Genomic DNA, 24870 nt, shown 5'->3' with positions numbered 1-24870 from the left:
TAATGAATAAAATCTGATGACATCTATGTGATAATATGACAAATTTCCTTTTTTTAATGATGTTTGTAGACAAAATGTAGGGTTATGTTTTTTCTAATATTTCTAATGGAAAGGACTTTTTCTATTTAAAGTATCATAAAAAGAATAAAAAGCATTCTGTAGGGAGAAATTTTTTCCTATTTCACATAATTATATACATGACACTGCTAATGTGACCCATCTTACATATGTCATTTTGCCTGCAATTTCCTGTCCCTTGCCTTTGTTTTATTCTTGTAAAAATGCTTCTAGATTTTTTCAAATGGCCTTAGATAAAAAGGTAGCATTTCCACCTCAGGCTTGAGTGTGAAGACTAAATCAAATGCTCACAAAGACTTGACTTCAAAATAGCCAAAACAAGAAATCTTCTAAGAGGAAAGAAAAGGTATTTAATCTTCTGGGAATTATAATATATGGAGAGGAGTGAGTGAGAAAAGAAAAAAAAAAGTTGTGTTCTTTCAGAGTTCGGGCTGAGAAAGTACAAGTAGTATGGTTACCTTCTGAAATCCCTAAAATCGCTGGGCATTAGAGCTATCCATGAACAACTTTGAAATTAAAATCCATAGATGATGTTCAAATCTAAGAGAATCTGCTAAATAGGAATCTGATTTCTTACCACATCACTGAAAAAATATATATATAAGTTTTATACCGTGTGCCCATTCACTAGGTACTGATGGTAACCAGCCCAAAGTATATACAAATCATCCATAAGTTACATTACAAAGTGTAAAGATTTGAATTTCTTTGCTTGGGAAAAAGATGAGATTTTTGTTGTTGTTGTTGTTTACTTGTTGTTTGGGCATGTTTACATGCCCAAAATATTCAAACATTAAATTTTACAAAGTTCACAATTTGCCCTGGCATTCTATAGAAAAACAGAGTTTTGAATTTTTTCAAGATATTCCTAAACAATGAAAGAACACAGAATTTTTGCACTATCTCCAAGTAAACAACCAAAGTTTCCTGAGATAAAGTAGATAGGACTTGTAAGACCTAAGACCATTTATATAAAGCATACTGGTTCTCAGGAGGTGAATTTAAGAAAGAAAGCTAGCAATATTCTTGTGAAGGAAAAAAAATTATTAAGAATGATTGCCAAGTGCCCCACGTTTTCAAATGTTTGGGATCATTAAGAGGAATATTTAGTTTATTGAAATACACATTTATGTCACTCTGAAATATGAGATGGATGAATCAGACCAAGAATTAGACTTGCATCCTATTATAAAGTATTGCTAGATAAAAATATCTAAAAAACATCTAAAAATTTCTGTTACATGAACATGTTTTTAAAAATCAAGTACCATAAAAAGCCTTATATTTAATGACAAGAGTATCCTGTTAATCCTGCCACCAGTCCACATTCTTAGCAATTCATTCTGATATGTGACTATGTATCATTTAAAAATATCGTCTTCATACTAATTATCAGTGTGTCAATTTTAGACATTACAATTTGATTTGTAATCTAATGAATACTTAGGTTTCCCCTCACACCTTCTTCATGAATAATAGCAATTTTTGTTCGATTTATACATGATTTATTTTATTATGATTATGTAAATATTATCCATTCCCACAATAAGTGGCATTTTATGATTTTAAGTACTTAAACTCCATGAATTACTAATTGCCTCGCTCTTCTTTATGCTTGATTTTCTAATTATATGGTGCTAAATTTTATAAAATGCTGGTGAATACAGTTTTCTACACAAATAGTACATAGCATAGTTTGTCTAAGTTATTTTTCCCCTTCTTCCTTCAGCCTATTAATTATTCTTTTATATGGCCTAATGTTTTATTTCATGTATGGAATGTCTATCTTTTGAAATATTTCTGAGACTCTGTGTTATATTTCTGCCTCTTTGGTAAATTTAGTTAACTCTCTTCCATTTCTAGTCTCTCTTTTAAAATTGTATTGTCATCCTTAATCTTGTATTGTATCCTCTCTTATTCTTTCTCTGATTTGTTATTTACTTTCTAAAAATCTTTTATTGCCATTTTAGTATGGCACTGGAGACAGGAGTGGGTATTAAAATGTATTTAATTCTCCATGTTTCATATAGGTAAATTTAAAGAATCAAGATAACAGCAATTCTTGCAGGAGTTGTTGAGATATTTACAAGAATTATTCCTATTGCATTTGTCTTTAAGAAGAAGAAGAAGAAAACTAAGAACAAACATTTTAAATACCTCCTTGGTACTGAAGAGTGAGGGTGGAATTTGGGGCATGAAAGCATTCTTCATAAAAAATTCTGATTTATTCCTCAATATCTGTGGCTAACTCTGGCATAAATCCAGCATTCGTATGAACTGGCAAAGGCAGGGATCAGAGACCAGATGCCCTGTGACAGTCCTAGAGAACCATCAAACAGGAGAGTGAGTTCTTACCCTTTTAGTAGGCATGGGACACTGGCTGGTCTGTGCAGCTCTCCAGTGGCACAGTGAAGAAGGATTCAAAGTGCAAATTAGGAAAGAACCTGAGACTGGGATGCAGGAAATACTTGAAGTCAGACAGAACACCAGCAATTTTCTTTCCAAAGCTAAGAGTACCAATTGACTCCCTCTAACTTGACAGTTAAGCATTCTTTCTTGTTCACTGGAAGAGTAGAGTGAAACAGTTACATTGTTTTGAGAACAATGAAAATGTTTAAATATGGGTATTTCTGGCTTTATAAAAGCCTTATGTCAGTTCAGATTTGTCGACTTTATCCATTCTGGCCTTTCTTAGCTCCTGCATCTGGATACCTGTCAAAAAGACTGAGGAGAAGGGTAAAAGATGAGGACCAGTCACTCCAATGCATTAGAGTGTTTCAGAAAGTGAATGTGCTATACTTCACAGGCTAAATTATGAATGGCTTTTAAAAATTATTATTGGTGTTGTAGTAAGAACACTTAATATGAGATCTACCTTAATACAAGGCTGGTACAGGATGTAGAAAAAATTTTAATGAGGAAGGTAAAAGTGTGCCCTTGAAGTAGACAAAGTAGAAATGGGTAATGAAAAGGTAGGAAAACAAATTGTGTATATACCATTAAAAAGAGTAGTCATGTGGATGTCAAATGAGCCCATCAATTCCAAACACTGATTTTTATTTTTTATTTGAACACAAATACCAGGTCATATCTTAAAGGTCCTGTCAAGTTAGAGGTAGTGTATGCACCTTCTAATTGTTACTTTAAACAATCTACATTTTGAACCCAGATCTCCCTTAAGTTGCAAATGCATGTATCCCATGCCTTTCTGATTTGGCCCATAAGCAGTCAACTCAATGTTTGAATCTAGTTCATTACTTCCTTCCTAACTCCTCCTGGGGTACTTATCTGTCTCTCTGAATGGCACCTAGTTTCCCAGTCCAGAAATGAGTTTATCAACATTGACTTTTCTTTTTCTTTATGTCAAATGACTACACACTGTGTTCTGGCAGTTCTGCTTCCTGGATTCTTCTTCAGACATATGCACCATTTCCAATCTCTTCCCCAGTAGTTTACCTAGTCCAAGAGATTAGAACCTTGATCCAAATCAAAGGTATGTCCTCCTAATTGGTTTTCTTGACTCACTTTCCACTCTGTAATCCCCATGATCTTTCTGCACTATTAGTCCAATTATTTTACAACCTTTCTTTAAAATCCTTCAGGGCTCCTCCTAACCTTAAGAACAAAGTTCACACTCCTTAATAAGATTTTTTAGCTGCCTATATCTGCAGTGCCATTCTCTCTCCTCTACCCTATTCTCCTCAGATCCTGGGGTTATGCTCTGAACAGGTCCTGCCCTTTCATAACGGAGTTTCCTTTCTGCCTGGAATCCTTGCACAGTGTTCCCCTCAACACCTCCCTTTCTCTGACTAAATCCTTTCCTGCTGCCCAATATACTCAGCACTCCCTCCGCAAGACCCTCCTGTTGTACTGGCCACTCATTATTGTAAGTCTTCACTAATTAATTGCCGTGGCCACTAGACTGCACAATCTCCGAGGGAATCTAGTCTATTTATCATGCTATCTTTAGAGATTAATGTGACACCTGACTCACAAAAGACATTCAGTAAACATATTTCCAAGTAATTTTAAATTTATACATGAACAGATCTTAGTTATTTAATATTGAACCATTCTTCTTTGAAGACAATCCCAGGAAGAGAGCTAAGTCCAAAATAATTCAATATTTAGCAGCAGTTTTGAGAATACTGTTTTAAAGTTGTATTAATGTCATGTAATACAGTGATTATAAAATGAAGAATGTCACATACCTATTTTTCTTTGATTAGTAAAAAAGATTTATGCAAATTTTACCAAGTGAATGACTCTGAAGGGGGAAGAAAAAGAGTGTGTCAGATGTCAAAAAGATTCTAGAAATATTAGAGTAAAGGTTCTAGGAGAAAAACCTTACAAAGATATATTCAAGCAAAACCAAAATAGCCTGATATTTTAATATTCTTGATTTCAGACACCCACTGAAATAAATGTCAATTTAACTGTTACCCAAGGTCAACGGCATTCATGATTGAAGAGAGTATGAGACAGTTGGTGCATCTCAAGCATCTACCAATATTTAAACTGCTTAATGATGTGTGAATGATATCTGCTTTTCTCTTTATTTATCTGTGTTTTTGTTTCACTGTTTGGTCCTTTCATTGATATTTTATGTGTTAGTAAAATGGCGATGTTTTAGCTTTCTGAGTGCGGAGATACATTGTTAGTTATATTGTGCCCATGACTGTATTTCAAGTGAGTTAGAACTCAGTGGCCTTGGAAAGCTAAATCTAAACTTATTCATATGGAATACTCTGAGACATTCACCTAATTTACTATTTTTGTGTAAAGTGTTCTTATAAAAATCTATCAGTTATCAAATAACCTAGATACACATTATTATATTAAAAATAGATAAATCTAGTTTTTCCAAATTGGAGCATGCCCAGGAGTTGCTCAGTGCTATCAAATAAATTTGTGGAATCTTGCATAACTGCTTTAAGATATTTCTTCTACCAGTCCATTTTCATATGTGTCTTTACCAATAACTCAAGGTCCATTCCTTTGCTCCTTTACCAATAACTCAAGGTCCATTCCTACTTGCAGGGTTTTCCCTCTGACTTTCACTGCATCTGAACTATGCATTGTTCCAATGTGGCAGTTCTCCCATACACAGGAGATATACATTCACATGTGTAACCTTCTTGTGCACACCCAGATTTCTGTTTGCACATAGATTTAAAATACACAGCTGGGCACCATGGCGCATGCCTGAAATACCAGAGGCTCAGAAGCCTGATGCAGGAGGATCATGAGTTCAAAGCCAGCCTCAGCAAAAATCAAGGTGCTAAGCAACTCAGTAAGACCCTGTCCCTAAATAAAATACAATATAGGGCAGGGAATGTGACTCAGTGGTCAAGTGCCCCTGAGTTCAATCTCTGGTTACCCCCCCCAAAAAAACATAAACTCTATTTCATCCCCTGGAGGCTAGCTTACACTACACCCCAGCAGAGCCCCTTTCTGTGATAGACCCCCATGTGCCTATTGTGATGGCTTAGTTGAGAACTACTGCAGTCTAGACTTTGGTCACCATCAAGATTTCTTTGTGACATCTGGGTGACAGTCTTTAGTGAGTAAGAAGAAACGACACTGGTTTGTAATCTTCCTCACCAGGTTGCCCTAATGACTTTCTAAAACAGTCTGGTTAGACATTACCTGAGGGTAATTTAAAACATAAGGCAGTCGAAAGTCAAAATTAACACCACCAAAAGCCTTCCTACCAAGTAAACCTAATACATACAGAGCTCTCATGTAAAGAGCATAGGATGAATGAGTAGAAGACTGGGATTTTAGTCCAGTTTTGCCTATTTATAATTCTAAAAGCTTCTTCTACCCTGTTCTCATAGTATTTAGTCCAATTCTTTTTTTTTGTACCAGGGATTGAACCAAGAGTCACTTAACCACTGAGCCACATCCCCAGCACCTCCCCTGCCCCCTCACCCCCCCGCCACACTTTTGTTTTTCTTTGAGACAGGGTTTCTCTAAGTTGCTTAGGTCCTTGGCAAATTGCTGAGGTTGGCTTTGAATCTGAAATCCTCCTGCCTCGGCCTTTGGAGCCACTGGGATTAAAGGCATATGCTACCTTTCTGGAACACTCCACATTCTTGAAAGACTCCTAGCCACATTGTATTTCATCTGCTTTTCCCTCTAGATTGGAAGCTTTCAGGGCCAGAGGACTGAGGCTAAGCTTTGTATCTAACACTGAGTTGACAGCCACTACGGAAATAGAAAGGACCACATTGCATCCCCAGGCTCCGTTCCTGCTCTGATACTTTGACTCTAGGGCGAGGCGTCTTCCCAGGCTTCCAACTCTTCTTTCTCTCTCTCTTCATAATACAGATATTCTGTTTGAAATCTATTTCCTAATAGGGAAAAGTCTTAATTTGGATGCTTATCCACACACATTTCTTTTTCTCTCTATCCACACTAACCCAATAGAAAGCTGGTTACAAAGACATATTGGTGCTATCCTTCATCTGTATTAGCAGAGTTCTAGGGACAAATACACCCCTTGCTCTACTCAAGAATATCTTGTGGTCCCAAGCCTTGCGTTCCCTGATCTGAAAATCTACCGACATATTCGGGACACCTAAGGTATCTTCTGCTTCCCAAGATTCTACTTTCCCTGAGCTACCACCAAGCCTTGAATACCTCATCACAGATCCTTCTATTTGCATTCTCACTGTCGAATGATTTTTAGCACTATGTAGTGAATAAAAATGAAAATGATTCTTACACTAACTGATTATAGTGCTACAAAAAGTCTGAAGAGTTCACATAGTTTTCTCTTGGGAAAGCAGCATAGAAATCAATTGAATTCTTATATTCTAGGTCAAACTCACACTCGATATTAAGATCTCTGAAACTTGTTTTTAGCAGCTTCGGTGGAAAAGTGCAAAACATGAAGCATTTTGCTTTTTTAAAAGCAGTAATTAAACTTGTTAGATGAGAGAGTAAACAGAAATCTCAACATAGATATTTAAAAAGAAAGATAATTTCAGAAAACAGTACAATTTCTTGAACCTAATTTTATACTGAAATCGAATACTACTTTATATTCAGGCATAATTAAATATTTGCCTTTCCACAGGTTATATATAGTTTCACATTAAGATAATTTGTTTTTACTCTGACTCTAAGCAGCACAGTACCAAGTTGGTAGAGGAAAATTATGGAAAATATTGTCCAAATTAAAGAGCACAGAAGAGCAGAGAGTAGGAATTTAATTGTAGAATCTGAGGATATCTTCTAAAAAATTAGTAGCTAACACCTGTTCTGCATGGTTCATCTGCAAACTGCTAGCTATCAAGAGTTCTGGTGAGTGCCCAGGAGGGGACCTACGTGGAGTGGGATATAAGTAGGTTGAAAGAGGGATTATTGATTACATATACACACTTCTGTGGTATAGTTTAAACCAGGACCTACCAAACATTTCTGAACATGTAAAACATGCATTTTTAAAGACCTACTCACCTCATAACTTCAATCTATAATCTTTGTGAGTTAAAATTGAGAATGTGTATTTTTAACAAGAGCAGTTGCTCTAAAGTAACATTTCAGAACCACAGGGTTTTGTTTTGTTTGCTGTCAATTATACTATAGTATGCCATCAAATATAAGAAGCAATCTGATTTCAGTGATTTAGAATGTAGAAAATGTGTACCTAAAATCAACCGAATAGAGCAGTCCCCAAATTATCAATTTTGTCAGGTTATAATTTATGTATTAATTTTCTTTTATGGTTAGAATTTTTATTGGTTGTTTTTAGCTATGCATGACAGTATAATCCATTTTGATATAATAACATAAGCATGGAATAGATCTTATTCTAACTAGAATGTTAGGACCCCATTTTTTTGGATGTCCAGATTGTGGGTTTCACTGTGATATTTTTATACATGTACATAGGAAAATTATGTCAGATTCATTCTACTGTTTGTCTTTTCCTATCTTGCTTATCTTCCCTCCCTTCCTTCCATTCTCCATCATCTAATCTACTAAACTTCTATTCCTTCTCACTCCTTCCCCATGCATTGTGGTTTAGTGTCCACATATCAGAAAACATTTGACCTTTGGGTTTTGGGGGGATTGGCTTATTTCACTTAGGTTGATAGTCTCCATGTCCATCTTAAAAATTAAGCCTGGCTCCCCATCAACTTTGTCATAGAGTTATCCTTCTTTGTGGCTGAGTAATATTCCATTGTGTACATACCATATTTTCTTTATCCATTCATCTGTTGAAGGGCACCTACTTTGGTTTCATAGCTTAGCTATTGTGAATTGAGCTGCTATAAACATTAATGTGGCTGTATCACTGTAGTATGCTGATTTTCAATCTTTTGTATATATACCAAGGAGTGGGATAACTGGGTCAGATGGTGATTCCATTCTTAGTTTTTTTTTTCTTGAAATGGCCCATCATATTATAGATTCAGTAAAATTACAATTTTGCCCACATTGTCTTTCCAGAGTTTCTGTCCTCTTGCTTGAATCAGGGCTGATGGTTCTCTCATCATTCCTTTTGGTCAGGGGGCAGCATACTATTGCCCAGGAGCTAAACCCAGCTCCCCACATATTTTGTACATAGAGTTTAACTGGCACACAGCCACAGCCATTCATTTATGTGTCAGCCATGGCTGTTTTTGTTCTACAACAGAGGAGTAGAGTTTGCTTTTTTCTCTTTTATGTTCTATGCTTTTTCTGAAAAGAGGGTTGATTCTTCACAGCCTGTTTATATTTGGGAATGAAGCAATAGAGAAGTTGACTGTGATTGCCAAACACACATTTCTGTCCTCATTTCGAGGAAAGAAGATGGGGAGCCAGCCTTGATTTTTCAAGTCCCACATGCTTCAATGGGAAGAGGATTGCTCATGCTCCATCTCCTATATTGCCTTCTGAATTCTCATTGGGACAACTGTTTGTTTCCTTGGCCAGAGGCTATGTGAATGTGAGGGTTCTACTGTGGCTTCATATATCATCCTGACCTTTACCCTGTGTCTTCTGAGTCCTTAGCCTCCCTGAGGCTCTGTGGAGTAGGGTGCAGCCCTTTTGCAATATATTGTAATCTGGCTATGTGAGGTCACATTAGCAATCACTCCATCCATGACACGTTCTGGAATTTTAATATCTCTTACCCATTTTTGTTCCCTTTATTGCTATGGGTTAAAACTTTTTTTAAAAAAAAATTCATTTTAGGCTTTTTGAAATGAAGTATATTTCAGGAAGGAGGGAAGATAAACCAATATACTCAATATGCCTTCATAAACTAGGTTGCCACAGCTGTCTCCATATCATGTAAGAATCTCCCAAAGCACTTTCTATGTACTGGTTTTCATGGCATTTATTTCTTTCCTCCTTGTGTTCAATTTATTTATGTACACATTTTATTTCCTCTCTAGACCATAATCTTTTTGGAGATTAGATGAATCTAGGCACACGTAATACTCTCTAACAATATTTGTTGAAGGAACAAAATAATGAATGCAGAGAGCAAAGTCAGGAAAGAGGAGTCTCTTGAAGAAAAGAATGTGCTATTTGATAGGTAATACAATCTAAGTCCCTTTCATCCTTACCTTTTCCCCCAGAGATACAAGTGGTCCCTAGATCCCACCAATATCCGCTACCTTTCAATAACCTTAGGTAAAGAAAAGTGAATTGTATTGCTCCTAAAGGATATCTCAAACATTTTCTTTATTTTCTCTGTTTAACCTATAGTGAAATCCATCACCACAGCTTCCCCCTCTGGTTTTATAACCAAAGAGCCCACTAGAAAACATTTCCTGGAGGAAAGAGATAAAAGGTAAATGGCTTGATGGTTTTCCTGTGGTTTCCAGAGTGACAGCCCACAACTGGTAAAGAGCATTTGCACTGGATTGAATTATGAGGAAAACCAGTCATCATAAATAATACGAACTCAGGTTTTTAGGCAAAAGCTAAGTATGGAAAACCTCCCTAATGACCTGTGATCATTAGGAGAAAGCTGTGTAATTTGTAAAGATGACCTAAACTTCTGGGATTTTGCCAGTCACCCGTGATGCCACTGGAAAGCAGCTCCAGATCTAAGCTCTCTTCAAACCCTATAGATCAGAGTGCATTCGGAAGGCAGTCTCCCGCAGTGGAGAAGGCAGAATTGGCATTCCACAGCTCTGGGCCCCTCAGTGGCTTGGGCTTCTATGGCTGAAGGTTCAAATTATTATGCTAAACGCATCGAGTAATTCACATAAGCAATAAATTTACAGACATAATAGTCTTCCTGCAAGACCACTCTCTCTCCTGCCTCTCCCTGAGAAAGAAAAATATAATTTCAACTTTGTCTTCCCTCTTCAAACTGTTCATCATTGCTTTAGGGTACACAAGTGAATGTGTGTTTTATTACTGATCTCAATTTACACTGTTTTCTGAACTGCAGTTTCATAGCAGTTTGTCAATATTATCTTTCCAAAAGGAACCAAGCAAACTGCCAGGAAGAATTTTTAATAGCCTCCTGGTGGTAATTAAAATGTCATTTATGAAATAATAGCCTGTTGGTTTTTACCTGACTTGAAGTAACTGCTCAGTTTTACTTAGGCTGCATTGCTCTTTCCATATTGAAGACCTGTACTTAACGGAATCAAAGAATGCTATATTTCTTGAAGTGCAATGAAACTGAAGAGAATCTGATGTGCACCTTTCTCAGCATGGCCTCATGGGCAGAGCACTTACGGTGCAATTTAGGACATGCCTGGGTCTCCATTTGGGTCTCCATTCTTCCCTCTAGATCTTCCTCCATAGGAGTTAGGGATGTAATTAGATTCAGCAATTTTAATATGACTACCAGTAAAATATTTTCATCTTAGTCATAGGGATGATTTATCGGTGTCATATAGCAGCTTTTTGAAAGGAAATACAGCATAGCAATTAAGTGCTGTTTAGTTAGCTTTTGCATTGCTGTGAACCAAACGCCTGATAAGAACAACTGAAAGGAGGAAAAGTTTATCTTGCCTCATGGTTTCAGAGGTTCAGTCCATGGCTGTCCAACTCCTTAGCTCTGGGGCTGTAGGTGGAGCAGTACATCATGACAGAGGGTTTGGTGGAAGAAAGCAGCTCAGGACATGGTGACCAGCAAGCAAAGAGAGCTCATCAGTGATGGAATATAAACCCTAAAGACATTGCCCTAGTAATCTACTTCCTCTAGCCACATCCTACCAGCCTACAGTTATCACCCAGGTAGTCCACATCTGTGGATTAATCAATCAACTGATCAGGTTATATAATCTAATCATTTCACCTCTGAAAACTCTTGCATTGTCTCACATAAGAGTTTTGGGGGAAAATTAAACTATAACATTGCATAGACTGGAGAACCAGTTTGGGTGGCTTCAAATCCCAAATCTGTCACTTATCCACCACCTGCATTCTTGGCAAGCTGCCTAACTTCTCTGTGTTCATAATAGTGCTATCTCCTAGGGGCTTTTTTATGTCAAATGTTTGGATAATAATCATTATGTAAGTATGGGATCATGATGATGATAAGATTTACTTAGTGATTTTTTTAAGGGTCCACTTCAAAACATTTTGGGACAAAATGTACAGTGATGAAGGAACAGATGTGAGAAGTTAGAAATTTGGGACAATCATAGCAACTGTTTTTGCAGGACACCACATGGGAATTCTGCTTTCAGAGATCACGAGTGGGGCCTTGTGGGAAGAGGTCTGTCCTGGTGGTCAGGAAGTTTGGGAATTCCTACTTGTTGAGCTTCCTAATATTGGGCAAATCATCTATCCCCTTGAGCCTCACCTTCTTAATTTGTAAAATAAAGTATGGTACTGGATGAATTCTGAACTTCTCTTCAGTGCTGCAGTCCTGTCTTCTTAACTAGCTATTTCTAAATCAAATCACATCTTAAGTGCCCTGGGAAAAACTTTCCACTTAAAGAGAACACTGTGACAATGGAAAACTGCTTTGTTATGGCAAATTCTCCCTGTCCATTCTGACTTGTAAATGTGACTGCTCAAAAGTCAAGCTCATTCACAGCCAGCACATTTGTGTCACTGCTCCACCAATGCCTGGAGCAGAAGTGAGATGCTCTCTCATGTCATGTGGCCCAGGCATCTGAAACAGGCGCACTGCCTTTTCTGAGCGACACATGAATACACCTGGGTAATGCAAGTTGTTCAACACTGATTTAGCACCCTTCATCTCAAAGACTTGCCCAGATTCTAACTTCAATTAGCACATGTTTTCTGTGTCTGCCTCCTACTGAGCCATACCCCGACAACCGACACACACACACACACACACACCTTGGTTTTTAATAACTTTGCATATTTTATATTACTCAAGGGATTTTGAGTTATTAATTAAACTAAATTCATTCCTCAGAGGAAACCCATACATACCAATTCATACTTCCAAGGTAAACATTCAGTTATTCTGTGCCAAAGAAAATGAAAAGGGAAGAAATATGATAATTGAGATGAAATGTTCCTCAATATAATTGTCACATAACAAAGATGATAATTAAAGGGTAGGGTAGGGAGAAAAGAAAACTAATATGAACAAGCATCTATTCTGGGAGGCCCCAAATACTAGATATTTCTTAGCAATGCTTTATTTCATGATTAGATAATAAGCATTGTAGATTTTAGCTGCTGCTGCTTCTTTTTTTTTTTTTTAAGTTCCTTAAAGTTTTCTTGATCAAAGTCACATGAAATCATCTAACACTGAAACATTGGAATGTGACATTACCAGAGAAAGCCTCTCTATGTTTTCTGGAGGTCTTCAAGATATAGATTCTTGCAATTATTTTAAAAATCTGTTTTGTTTACCTGTAACAAGAAAATTAACAAATGTACACTTTTATATACAAATTAATATGAAAATTTATACTTTTACAGACCAACAAGATTATAAACTCAGAACCTTTATCTTTAAAAGGGAAATATCATATTTGCTAGGAAAAATTGCTTTGAATTTGCTATATCCTTATGATTTGGAGGTTGAAAAATGTTGTTTTTTGCTACTGCTAAAATTTTATTGCCTTTGATTGAAACCCAGACAAAAATGTAGAGAATGATACATGATACCAGCAAATGAAATATAATCAGACTCTTGAGGTTTAATCTACTGGTGGAGTCTGCCCACCTGAAAACTCAGTTGGATTTTATAAAATTGCTAAATTTTGTTTGCAAATGCAATCCAAGAATATATCTGAGATGCTTTTTGAAAAGGAAAAAAAAACTCTTTGAAACAGATACTACTAACTAGAAATCTATAGACAATTAAAAACCAAGGTAGGAAAAAGTGAATCACAGTTTTAAATGAACTGCATTTAGATGACAAAGTTAACTTAAATATAACTAGCAATTTACAAATAATAAGCAGCTTTAAGTGCTCTGTGGTATTTTTGTAGTTTTCTTCAATCCTCTTAGCCAGGACACCCTTCTGGATGATTATAATCAAAACAAAAACAAACAAAAATCCCCCCAAAACAGATACATGACAATATTGGTAAGGATGTAGAGAAATTGGAACATTTGCACACTTTGGGTAGGAATAAAATGGTATAGCTGCTATGGAAAACACTATAATGGCTTCTCAATCAATTAAAAAGAGAACTAATGTATGATCTAGTAATTCTGCTCCTTGATACATATGCACAAGAATTAAAAGCAGATATTCAAGGAGATATTTGTAGACCTATGTCATAGGAGCATCATTCACAATAGTCAAAAGGTTGGGAGCAACCCAAATGTCCATGATGCGTAGCTAATTAAACAAAATGTGTACACATGCAATGATATATTGTTCCACCTTAAGAAGAAGGGAAACTGTGACACTTGCTACAATATGATTGAACCTTGAAGACAATATATCTGGTGAAAGAAAAAGTCATAAAAGGACAAATGCTGTATGACATACACTTGCCTAGAATATTTATGTTCACAGATACATAAATAGAAGGATGGAGGTAGGGGCTTGCGTGGTGAGGGTCAGAGAGCTTGTTTGTGAAGATGAGCTCATTCTGGGCCTGGGTGGTGGAGATGGTTGCACAACAAGGGGAGTGCACTTAATGCCACTGGACTGTATTACTAAAGATGATTAAAATGTCACACTTTATATTATGAATATTTTATCACAATAAAAAAAGTGGAAGCTGGGCAGGAGAAAAGAGTATAGTGGATTGCTTGCAATTCAGTCTGCCTGATTGTCTAAAGTAGAATTTACCTTTGTGAAAATCTTGAGCCTTGACTTCTACATACATAAAGTGTTAATCATCGTGTTAGATTCACAGTGTTGAAAGGATCAAATATATTCTTGAATGTGATAAAACAAAGAGAGAGGCTCTTAACTAGAACTCCTGATGTGAGTCCACAGTCTTTTCTACTTTTCTAGTTATCACAGCTCAGCTAGATAAAGTTCCTCCCATGTCAGTACTGAGGTGCTAATCGCATAGAGTTCTTCAGTGGTTCAAAGATGGAGGCAATGAACATTGTGACTACTTACTACACGTAACTGTTGAAATGCTGATCTACATGTACAGGCGCTTGGCTGTAGAGCAGGTTACAAAATTCCCTTTTTGCTAATTGGCTAACAAGCTGAGAAAGACTAAGTAACTTGACCAAGGTTATACAGTCTGCTGCATTCAGAAATTATTTAATAATAGAGCTAACACATATGTGAATCCAGGTTGTCCCCTTAAAATGCAAAAAAGAAGAGCGTAAAGGGAGCAGAAAAGTACCGGGAAGCGAGCAACTCTAATGTATTACAGCTGATGCACATTTTCTAGACTCACTATCCTCTGGATCCAAATAATGTTAAAGGTGTTCATCTTCATGACACTGTCCTGTGCCCACACCTGATCATGCAAGACTGTAAAGTGACCCTGCCTATTAGTGCTCTGCCAGGTATTCCTATTCCCCTCTCAAAGTATTTCTGGTGGCATACAGGTGGTGTCAAAACTGTTGGGCACTGAAGTTCTTTTGGGGTTCAGTCATCATTGTGCTGGAAACTTCAGATAGTCAGGTATGATGATCAGTGTCTAAATGAAAGAAAAATCCTCTCTTTCATATGAATAATGTTAACATAATTATCAAAGTAAGGGTTCCTGTGTCTTCCAGTGTTTTAATGTTAATCTTCTTCTCTAGCTCTTCGTCCCTACCCTGTCCTTAGTTATTCCCCTTATATCAATGAAGTCATTTGGCATTTGTTTTTTATACATCAGACACTAGAATGGCAATATGTAAATCAATGGAAGTGTAACTGATGTGATACAGCAATCTGTATACGAGGTAAAAATGGGAGTTCATAACCCACTTGAATCAAACTGTGAAATATGATATATTAAGAACTGTGTAATGTTTTGAACTACCAACAATAAAAAAATAAAATAAAATAAATAAAAGGATTTTAATAAAATCATCTTTTCTGGTTGTAGGTATAACCTTTGGTCTTCCTAAGTTGCAGATATTAATCTAAGAGATTGGCCCACAATAGGTTTGAGTGGCAGACACCCCAAGCAGTATACAAAATCATTTTTCCTCTCTGAATCTTGATATTATCACCAGCTCAAAGTAGTTCTTCCCTCAGAAATTCTTTTCTTGAAAGCTCCTTTATCTTACCTGTAAATAGGCCCCTAAATAGCTTACTTCACCATTTCAGCAGAATTTTCTAAACATATTTAAATCCTAGCAGCAGGTTCAAGCTTAGACCCAACCTGGGCATCCCACTGCACTTTTGCATTTAAATCTCACAAAAACCCTGGGAGGTGCATGTCATTATTTTCATTTTATAGATAAGGAAATTGAGTGGCTAAATAACTTGCCATTAAACAGCTAAGTTATTAACATTAAACATGAAAGCAGCTAGTTAGTGTTAGAATCAAGATTTGAGCCAGAGTCTGGCTGACATCCAAAGACAACCAGCACTTTATCCTCACGTGGCCTCCCCTCCCAGGCTCAGTGCTACCTGCTGAGTCATGTCAGCTACCTGCCTCAGTCCCCCAGCTCAGCAGCAGTATTTCTGGGGTCATGACTGCTCCACTCCCTAAATTACAACTGCATGAGATTTAAACTGCGTTCTGTCTTCATCACCCCTATGTCCATGAGCTCTATACTAATGCCATGCAAAGGGCTTTGGGGACCTTCATGATTTTATGTGAGAAAGTAGCATTTTCCTTTTGGAGAACTGACTAGAGCACTCTCCCCACATCCGTTAGTCTAACAACCCTTTTCTTAAGGTCAACTCCTGTGCTAATTAAAAACTTCTTTTCAAAAACAACCAAACATCCCCCAGGACTGAATTTATTTCAAGCCTTTCAACTGTGGACTTAGGACTCTGATGTTTACGTGTTATTTATTGTTGTTACATTTGTTTCATTTTTCCCCATCACACACGGGTTATGTCAGCTTCCTATCATAAAACTGTGCTTTGTGACCTTAGCTGCTTAGACACATTGTGTAATTTATTCTCTGAGGGCATTTGGGCTCCATGGAGAAGGTGAAATGGTCTTTCTTTGGCTTCCCCTGAATTCTCCATCATAAGACTCAATTAGCATAGACGGGAGAAATGGAACTGACCTTTAGGTTATCATCTCATTCTTTCCTGCCAATCTATGATTGCGTTCTTCAGTACAACACAGTGTATTATTACTGATTCTGGTTATAGATGAATCAAGTGACAAGTCTTCATTTGCAGTTTCCCCCCAAGGGGTTTGGGTCAGTCCTTCTAGACATTCTGGCTACTCGTTGCAGTATACAGCTTTAATCTAAATTTGTCGCACCATGTCCCCTGATGGATGTTTTTAAGGAGATGTGTTTTCAGTTCATTGATAGATTTGGAGGAGAATTTTTGTTTGTGTTCATTACTTTTTTTTTCATAATAAGTTTTGAAGGGTGAAGGAGCCTCATGTTTACTGTTGACAGGAGAAGCCCTATTTCATATGTATTTTGTCATAAAGCTTTTTGTTGTTGTTTTTGTTTGGGTACCAGGGATTGAATTTCGGGGGCACTCAACCATTGACCCACATCCCCAGCCCTATTTTATATTTTGAGATGGGTCTCACTGAGTTTCTTAGTGCTTTGCTTTTGCTGAGGTTGCTGTTACTAAAAAGTTCATGTCTGTTACCCAAAAACTCATGTCTGAAACAGTGCAGGAAGGTACAGAGGAGAAATGATTGGGTTGTAAGAGTCTTAAACTCCATCAATGATTTAATTCCCAATTAGAGATTAACTGAGTGGTAACCAAAGTGGCAGGGTGTGGCTAGAGGAGGTGGGGATTAGGGCGTGGCTTTGGTAGATATTTATATCTAGTGAATGGAGACCTCCCTCTGCTTCCTGATTGTGATGCGGGCCTCTTCCCTCTGCTGTGATGTTCTACCTCACCTTGGAGCCCAAGGAAGGGAGCCTGCTGTCTGTGGATTGAGACCTCAGAAACGAGGAACCCTTAAATAAACCTCTTCTCCTCAACAGTTGTTCTGGTCACATCCTTTAGTTTCAGCAGTGAAAAAGCCGACTAAAACTTGTGATCCTCTTGCCTCATCCTCCCGAAAACTGGGATTACAGGCATGTGCCACCACGTCCAGTGTGTCCTAAAGTTTTTAGCAAGTCATCTCAAAGTGGGTTATTAATAAACCCTGTTGTTCCTCTATACTCACATTTTCCTAAAGGAGAAACTAACTTAAGGACAGCCTGATATAAACACATTTTTTCACAAATAAGGAAACTGAGTATTTTTAATTTTAAGTGATTTATAAGCCCCAGTAAATTAATGAATGGCAGGGCCATATTCAGAAAGAGTTCTTTCTAAAGTATCAAATGAGCATTCTTTGGTTTTGTTTTTGTATTTTTTTCCGAATCATCTTCCAAAGCCTAACTTTATCACTGGCTTCATTTTCCCCAAGAAATCTTTATTGTAGTTCACATAATGCCAGTTGCCATGACAAACACGTCCTGAAAACTTAGTGTTAAATAAATAAAGTATAACCCCCCCCCCCAAATTTATACCTTGCTCAAGCCACAATCTAATGCATGTTTCCTGGTTGGGTGGCTCTCTTGTAAGGGCTTGCTCAGGTACCAGATTCCTACATTTTGCATCTCTACTGTGGTTGACATGTGGCTCAGAATCTAGAGTTATAGCCATTTGAATCTCAGGGAAAAGGTTAAATGATTTCTTAAGGACTGTTCCCAGTCAGGCCTTTACCATTACACTAATGAAATGGTGTAACCCCTATCCAAGTTCCATTTCCAAAGTGTTTTTTGCTTTTCTCCAACACCCAGAGTGCCGTAGTCCCCTTCATTTCTATTGCATGGCCATTTTGCTGATCTCATGTAGGAGACCTCCTGTTCAGTGAGGAAAGGTCTATCTAGTAGTAATGTTTGCCTGCCACAGACACTTCTGTTCTTCATGTCCCATCGGATGGTGCAGCATGAACCATGAGGTTGGGTTCTTTGTCTCATAAATACGAAGAATGAAGTCCATGGACACAAGGGTGAGAGCAAAGTGATAGGATCTATTAAAGTAATAGAGATAAAGAAAGCAAAGCTCCCAAAGGGAGAGGGGTCCCATGAGAGGGCTGCCAATGGGGGTCTGTTGTCCATGGTTTATAGGAACCTACAAGGTTCAGAAAGGTAGCCCTTGACCCAATCCTGAGTAGGATACTCAGTGTCTATGAGCTCATCAACACCCTTAAATCCAAGTTTTGGAGGAGGCCTGGGCACTAGGCAACAAATGTTTCACTATCAGTTTCTGTCCTTATGCAAGAATCAGCCTGAACTTGATGAGGCCTGACTCCTGTCTGTGGGCTCTCAGCCCTCTTACATAGAAAACCTGACTTTGGAGGGGCCTAAGTTTCCCATCTGGCTATCCCAGTTCTTTTTCCTGCCTCAGTTGCTCTTAGAATCCTTTCTTACCTTATGTCTGAAACCTGGTTGTCATATGATTACATATGACATTTCTAATGCCAAGCCATTTTTAAGAATTAGTTTTCATTGCTGAACTGAGCAAGAAAGCTCTGCTTTTGCAACCTGACGAGGTTTGGGCCACACTACGAAAGGATATGGCAAGTTGGCATTTGAGAAAACATGAAGGTCACTCTCATTCTCCCCTTGCACTTTCTCCCCTGAAGCAGGTGATAAAACCTAGGAAGGATTTTCTGATCCTCTCCTCGAGTAGGTCATAAGACTTTCTCTTATGAGAGATGCCTACCATACACCTGGAGGACAGGAATGTCTTTATCTCTGAAGACACAGGGATATAGAGTAGAATCTGAAGGAACAGGTATTACCAAGTTTCCCTATTTTTATTACCATGAGATCATACCCCCTTTATCCAATCACACATTTGCACAACTGTCTAATTCTTCATCAGACTGTGTAAAAATACACACGTTTCCCAGGTTCTTTGGGTCTTCTTATAAAGGCTCCTATGTCACCAAAAACTTAAATGTATTTATATGCTCTTCTCTTTTTAATCTGATTTTTGTTATAGTAGACTCAGCTATGAAACTAACAAGGGGAGAGAGAGATGAATTTTTCTTTTCCCCTACATACCAAATCCTGTAAATATAGGGAAAAATCTTCATTCCTGTACTTTTTCAACTATTCTGTGATTTTTTCTCTTGAGGATACTTTGTATACGTAATGTTGCTGCTCTTACGAGTTGCTCTCATTTCTATTGTCCCTACTGCTAATACATCACCTAAGTTCTAACCATATTCTGCTATGCATGCCTTTACCCACTCTGGTGGTTTTACATTACTGTAAAGCACAGACCTTGAGTGGATAAACCAGTATACTAATGGCAGTGATGGGTGCAATGTATGAATAAAATGGCCCTGAGCACATGGGAAGCATCTCCCCTGGTGACAGAAAAAGACTAGAGTCACATCTCTGCTCTCTTTGGTAAGAGAAGGCAAGGCACCCGTGAGTTGCCATTGCCATCAAGGTACTTGTACATAATCCTCTCACCCCAGCCCTGGGCTTGAAACTCTGCTCCATTAGCTCATTCACTCATTGGCAAGTCTAATTATATGACAGGTAAAAAAAAAAATATATTGGGTATTGGAGATGAACAGGTGAGTAATTGGTTGCTGTAGTCAAGTATCTTATAATCTAGTTAGAAACAGACATGTCAGACTAGTAAGGGGGGAGAATAACTTATTTAGGTTTTTAATTGGAACAGATGCCTATAATAAAATACAGATTAACAAGAGAAAAACAAAAGCAAGTCTATTAACACATATATTTCATACATACAGAGAATGAGTAGTCTTCTAAGAGGTGGCGTTGGATTCCACTTCATATGACATCTTCAACAAAGTACAATTAAAATTTTAGAGAAATGACAAGACAAAGGAAAAGGACTTGAAGGCTCTTGTGGGAAGGTGGTAGTGTGGGAAGGCAAATAAATGGCAGCTAAAGGCCAGTGAATGCAGCTTGTTCATGTAAGTTACTCTGGTACCATCTCCAGGCCTATAAGTGTCTAAAGTTGTCATCAGTGTTTAACTTTTGTTCTCCCTGGTAGAAGGGGCAGCAGGATATTTTTTATCTCTGTGAGTCTATGTCCTACTTTTAAGCAAATGGGGTGGTGGTGCAGGGCAGGTACAGGGAGCTTTCAGGCATCTGCTGCTTATTGTCTTCAGCTCAATAACCCCCTCATATTTGAGGGAGGCATATTCTGGTCTCCCACACTATTAATCCAACCATACCTATTACTATTCACACATACATTTAGTAAGTATTGAGTACTTTCTCTGTCAGTCACTGCTGTGACATGAACATAGATGTGAACCAGATCAGCATCCTCGCTGTATTCGTGGAGCTTGTAGTCTACTGGGAAGGTTAGCTGTTATAGTCCTGGACTTGGGAAAAACTTCACAAAGGGCTTAGCCACAGAGATGAGTCATGATGTGTGAGCAGAAGGCTGACTCCGGAGAGGCCTAAGTTTCCACTGCTGAGGACATTCCAGGCAGTGGAGACAAAAAGTTTTAGGGGAAACCCTCCAGGAAACCAAATATGAAAATACCCAACCAAGGAGAAGAGGGTATTGGGTGGGAGGGAAAGGTTTCTTTGGAAGATTGGGGCCTTTTGTTTTGCTAAGGCACCAGTCCACCTTGAGACAGAATACCCTCCCTCCAAGTGAGAGCCGGGAACAGTGGTTAATAAACTAATTAACATTTCAAATAGAGGAATAAAAGGTCTTAACATTCTGCAACTCCAGACACCAGAGTGTGACAGCTCATTCAATTTAGAATCTCCTGAGGAGTTCTCTTTCTTCCTCTCATTCCCTCCTCCTCTGTCTCCCCCCTTCAATTTCTGTGTATAAATCAGTCTTTTACTCTCACTCCTCGATTCTTCCTCTGTTTTTTTTTTAATCATTTGTCCTTTCTAGCTTTTTCACTTCTTTCCCTCCCTCATTTATCCACTTTTCTTTTTGTCTCTCTATGTATCCAACGCCCCCATTCACAGACTCATGTTTAATATATCAATGTTGTTACATTGATTTCCATTTGCTTTATGTAACATTCATGCATTTTATTTTCATGATATGCAAGATTTTCATCTTCATAACACTGTTATCAGGTGGCAGCAGTAGTGCCTGGGGGTGGGGAAGGGAGGGCCAAGGCTGTAGGACTCACTGTCCCAGAAATATTCAAAGTCAAATTGGTAGGAAAGAGGTTGTACTCAAAGCTATCTTTGAAGAAAGAAAGAAGAAAATCATTGTTTCAAAAGTTTTATTTTTCAAATCTATTAAGGTGAGTAAGGCCTTCAAAGGAGAAGAGAATAGCAAAGTGAGACAAAAGTCAGGAAATGTACATATGTAGACTTTTTAGCCTGTGCTACCCCACCTAGGGAGTGGACAATCTCCTGACCTCAGCTTCCTGGGCCCCTGTTAGGTTAGGGATTTACCCTTCAGCTTCCATTCCCATCATGAAGAAGTTGTTCTTAAATTTTTCTTTTCTTTTCTTTTTTTTTTTTTTTTTTTTTGGCCTCCAGAGAACAAATTCACTGCGTTTCAACACTCTAAAAAAAAATTAAGTTTTTCTTCCACAGGATCTTTTGTTTTGTTCTCAGGATCCTCTTTCTTGATGTTTATAGATTTTTGAGATTTTTATTATTATGTTAAAAACACAAACAGAAGAGAGATTATTAACTTTTAACTATGTTTTATGACCATCCAAAGAAATATCCTTCCATCCTCCCAAATTTTCCCTGCTTGAACTGAAAACCAATAAAATATGCAAACATAGGGAATAGATTTGAATGTCTTTTTCTTGGGCCCATTATGTATGATCAATAGTATCTAATTGTACTAATGAACCCAAAATAAGAACATAGATCTCTCTTCTAAATAACCTTAAGCTAAATTATTTTTATGATAATATCTATTTTCCTTTTAAAATGTAACTTAATTTTTCTAATTAAGGAACTATTATATGACCAGTACAGATAATTTACGAAATAAAATTGAGATAGAGATTTAGGATAAATACTGAATCTTGAAGGAAATGCCCACAAGCCTCTGAGATGCAAAAAGCACAGTTGTAAATCTTGAACAACATGCCCTTGGCCCATGCACTTGCAGAATGAGAAGGAAAAAAAATGCAAGTACAGGGAAAACTGACAGGAAATTGTGTGGCTTCACTGTGGCTCCACTTCCAGTCCCCAGTCTGACCCCTAATATAGCCCTTCCATAAATACTGGATCCCCAGCCCAAGTCAGGGCTGCTTCTCACTCTTGAGACAATCCAGCCCACATTCTCCCTTGGATGCGTATCCACCTTCCTAAGTAAACTTCTGTATATGCCTTTGTCTGGCTCCTGCTGAAATTCTTTTTCTTCACCATATACCAAGAACCCCACTGATGCTGGGGAACCCTCTCCTCTGGGAACTCCTTGTACCCTTCTCCAGAGAGATCTCTTCTCCTGTGACAAAATGAGGACAATAAAATACCCATAAATCCAATAATTTTTATTTGTTCTTAAACTTGACTCAACCTTTATGATATTGTCTATTTCTAATTCATAATTATGTTATATTGCTGCCTCATCTCAATCTTACATTTTTAGCCAAGACCTGATATCTCATTTGTTGTTATTTTTATTTTGAACAGAGATATAACCTTCCATGTTTCCAGGTTTCTCGTGTTTTAGAATCATTTTTATCACATTAGTCTATTTGAATTGTTTTCCATAATATTTAGTAACATCTAAGTTTAGGCTACATATTTCATTTATTTTTCCAATTGGATTGAAAAAATGCAAGTAAGTCACATAGAAATTTTCTAAATTCCTCAGAACCTAATATGTGGAAAACATAGTGTCAAGCGGAGGGGAGAAAAATACTATGTTTTTTCTTGCACAGTATAAGGTTCACTGCTGAACAAAAGCAAAACCAAAACACAACAGTTTAAAAGAGAAAAGGCACAACAAATTCAATTGACAGTGGGAGCCTTCATAAATGAATGAAGCCAGGGGAAATTGTGTATTTTGTATGCTACATGTGATGAAAGAAGGAACGGTTATGGAGAAATGTGATTGGACAAAAGAATGTGATACAGTGGTAGTGCACTGAAGGGAACTCTACAGGGCCTGTGTCTTGAGATTCTCCTTGCCCTTCTGTGTTGCATTCCTTCACCCAGATATGGGCAGGATCCCTCTGGAATGAGGATCTTAGGTCCAACTTTCAGGGGAGGTAGATCAGAAAGTATTTATAGGGCTTTTTGGCTTGCTTTGGGGAAAGAGTTCCAACTTCTATAACTCTCCACGGTAGGGAGGAGTTCTGGTTACGATGATGTGCCTTGAAGGGAAAAGAAAGGGGATAGAAGACAAAGAAGGGCAGGAGGAGATCTGAGAGACCTTGCTTCTGAGGCCCCCTTAGTCTCCTTCAGTCCAATGTGCTTAGCATGCCATACTTAGAAGTATCGTATTCTGAATTTTGGAGAGAAGTGTCAAAAACACTAAATTCATGTATAAAATTTTAATTATAAGTGTCTCAAGGGAAGGAGCAGATTGAATATATCACAACAATCCCCAAAATAAGTAGCCCAGAATGGTAGACACCACTGTGTACCAAAAAAACAGTCAACTGGTCTGGAATCTTAGTCCTAACCTGTATGTGGCAAAGCAGGGGGTAAAAAGTGCATTATAGAAAGACATGTTGTTTTGTTTTATTTCGAAAACTTCCCTCTTCTGACTTTAAAGGATTGTCTTCCTTCTACTCTTATGGTAGTTTTTATGTACTTTTAATTCTAGAATACAGGTAGACTTACAGAAACCTTTTAAAAGTAGTACAGAGTTTCATCTCATTTTTCCTCTTCAGATCTTACATAAGAATGGTACACTCTTTATAACTAATCAACTATATTGATCCATTTTAATTGACCTAAGTTCATACTTAATTCAAATTTCCTTAGTTTTTAACCTACTGTCCTTGTTCTAATTCACATTCACACCCAGAATACCCTATGACATGTGATTATGATGTCCCCTTAGACTGGGACAGCTTCTCAGACTTCTTCTTATGACTGATCATTTTGACAAATACTAGTGAGGCATTTTGTAGAATCACTCTGAATTCAGGTTTGTTTGATGTTTTTCTCATGGCTAAACTGGGATATTGACTTGGGGGAGAAAAGCTGTGGTGTAAAAGAGAGTTCTCATCACATCATATCAAATGTAGGTAAGATCACCCCCATCTGTCACTGCTGATGCCATGCTTGATCACATGGCTGAGAGGTGTGTGTCCGATCTCTCCACCACCAGGTTATTTCCGCACTGCCTCCTCTTCCCACCCTGTGATCTTGGAAAGGAAGTTACCCTGT

At 37.7% G+C, this 24870-nt stretch overlaps 1 protein-coding gene across 2 annotated transcripts in view; it reads left to right on the top strand.

Moving 5' to 3' along the window:
• Positions 1-24870, top strand: part of Magi2 (membrane associated guanylate kinase, WW and PDZ domain containing 2) — a 1291542-nt gene that overhangs the window by 767586 nt on the left and 499086 nt on the right. The gene's annotated exons all lie outside the window — the stretch shown is intronic.

The sequence above is a fragment of the Urocitellus parryii genome, chromosome 3 (assembly GCF_045843805.1).
Source record: "Urocitellus parryii isolate mUroPar1 chromosome 3, mUroPar1.hap1, whole genome shotgun sequence".
NCBI classification, from domain to species: domain Eukaryota; kingdom Metazoa; phylum Chordata; class Mammalia; order Rodentia; family Sciuridae; genus Urocitellus; species Urocitellus parryii.
The sequence above is the reverse complement of the archived record's forward strand: the minus strand, read 5'-3'. Positions and strand labels throughout refer to the sequence as shown.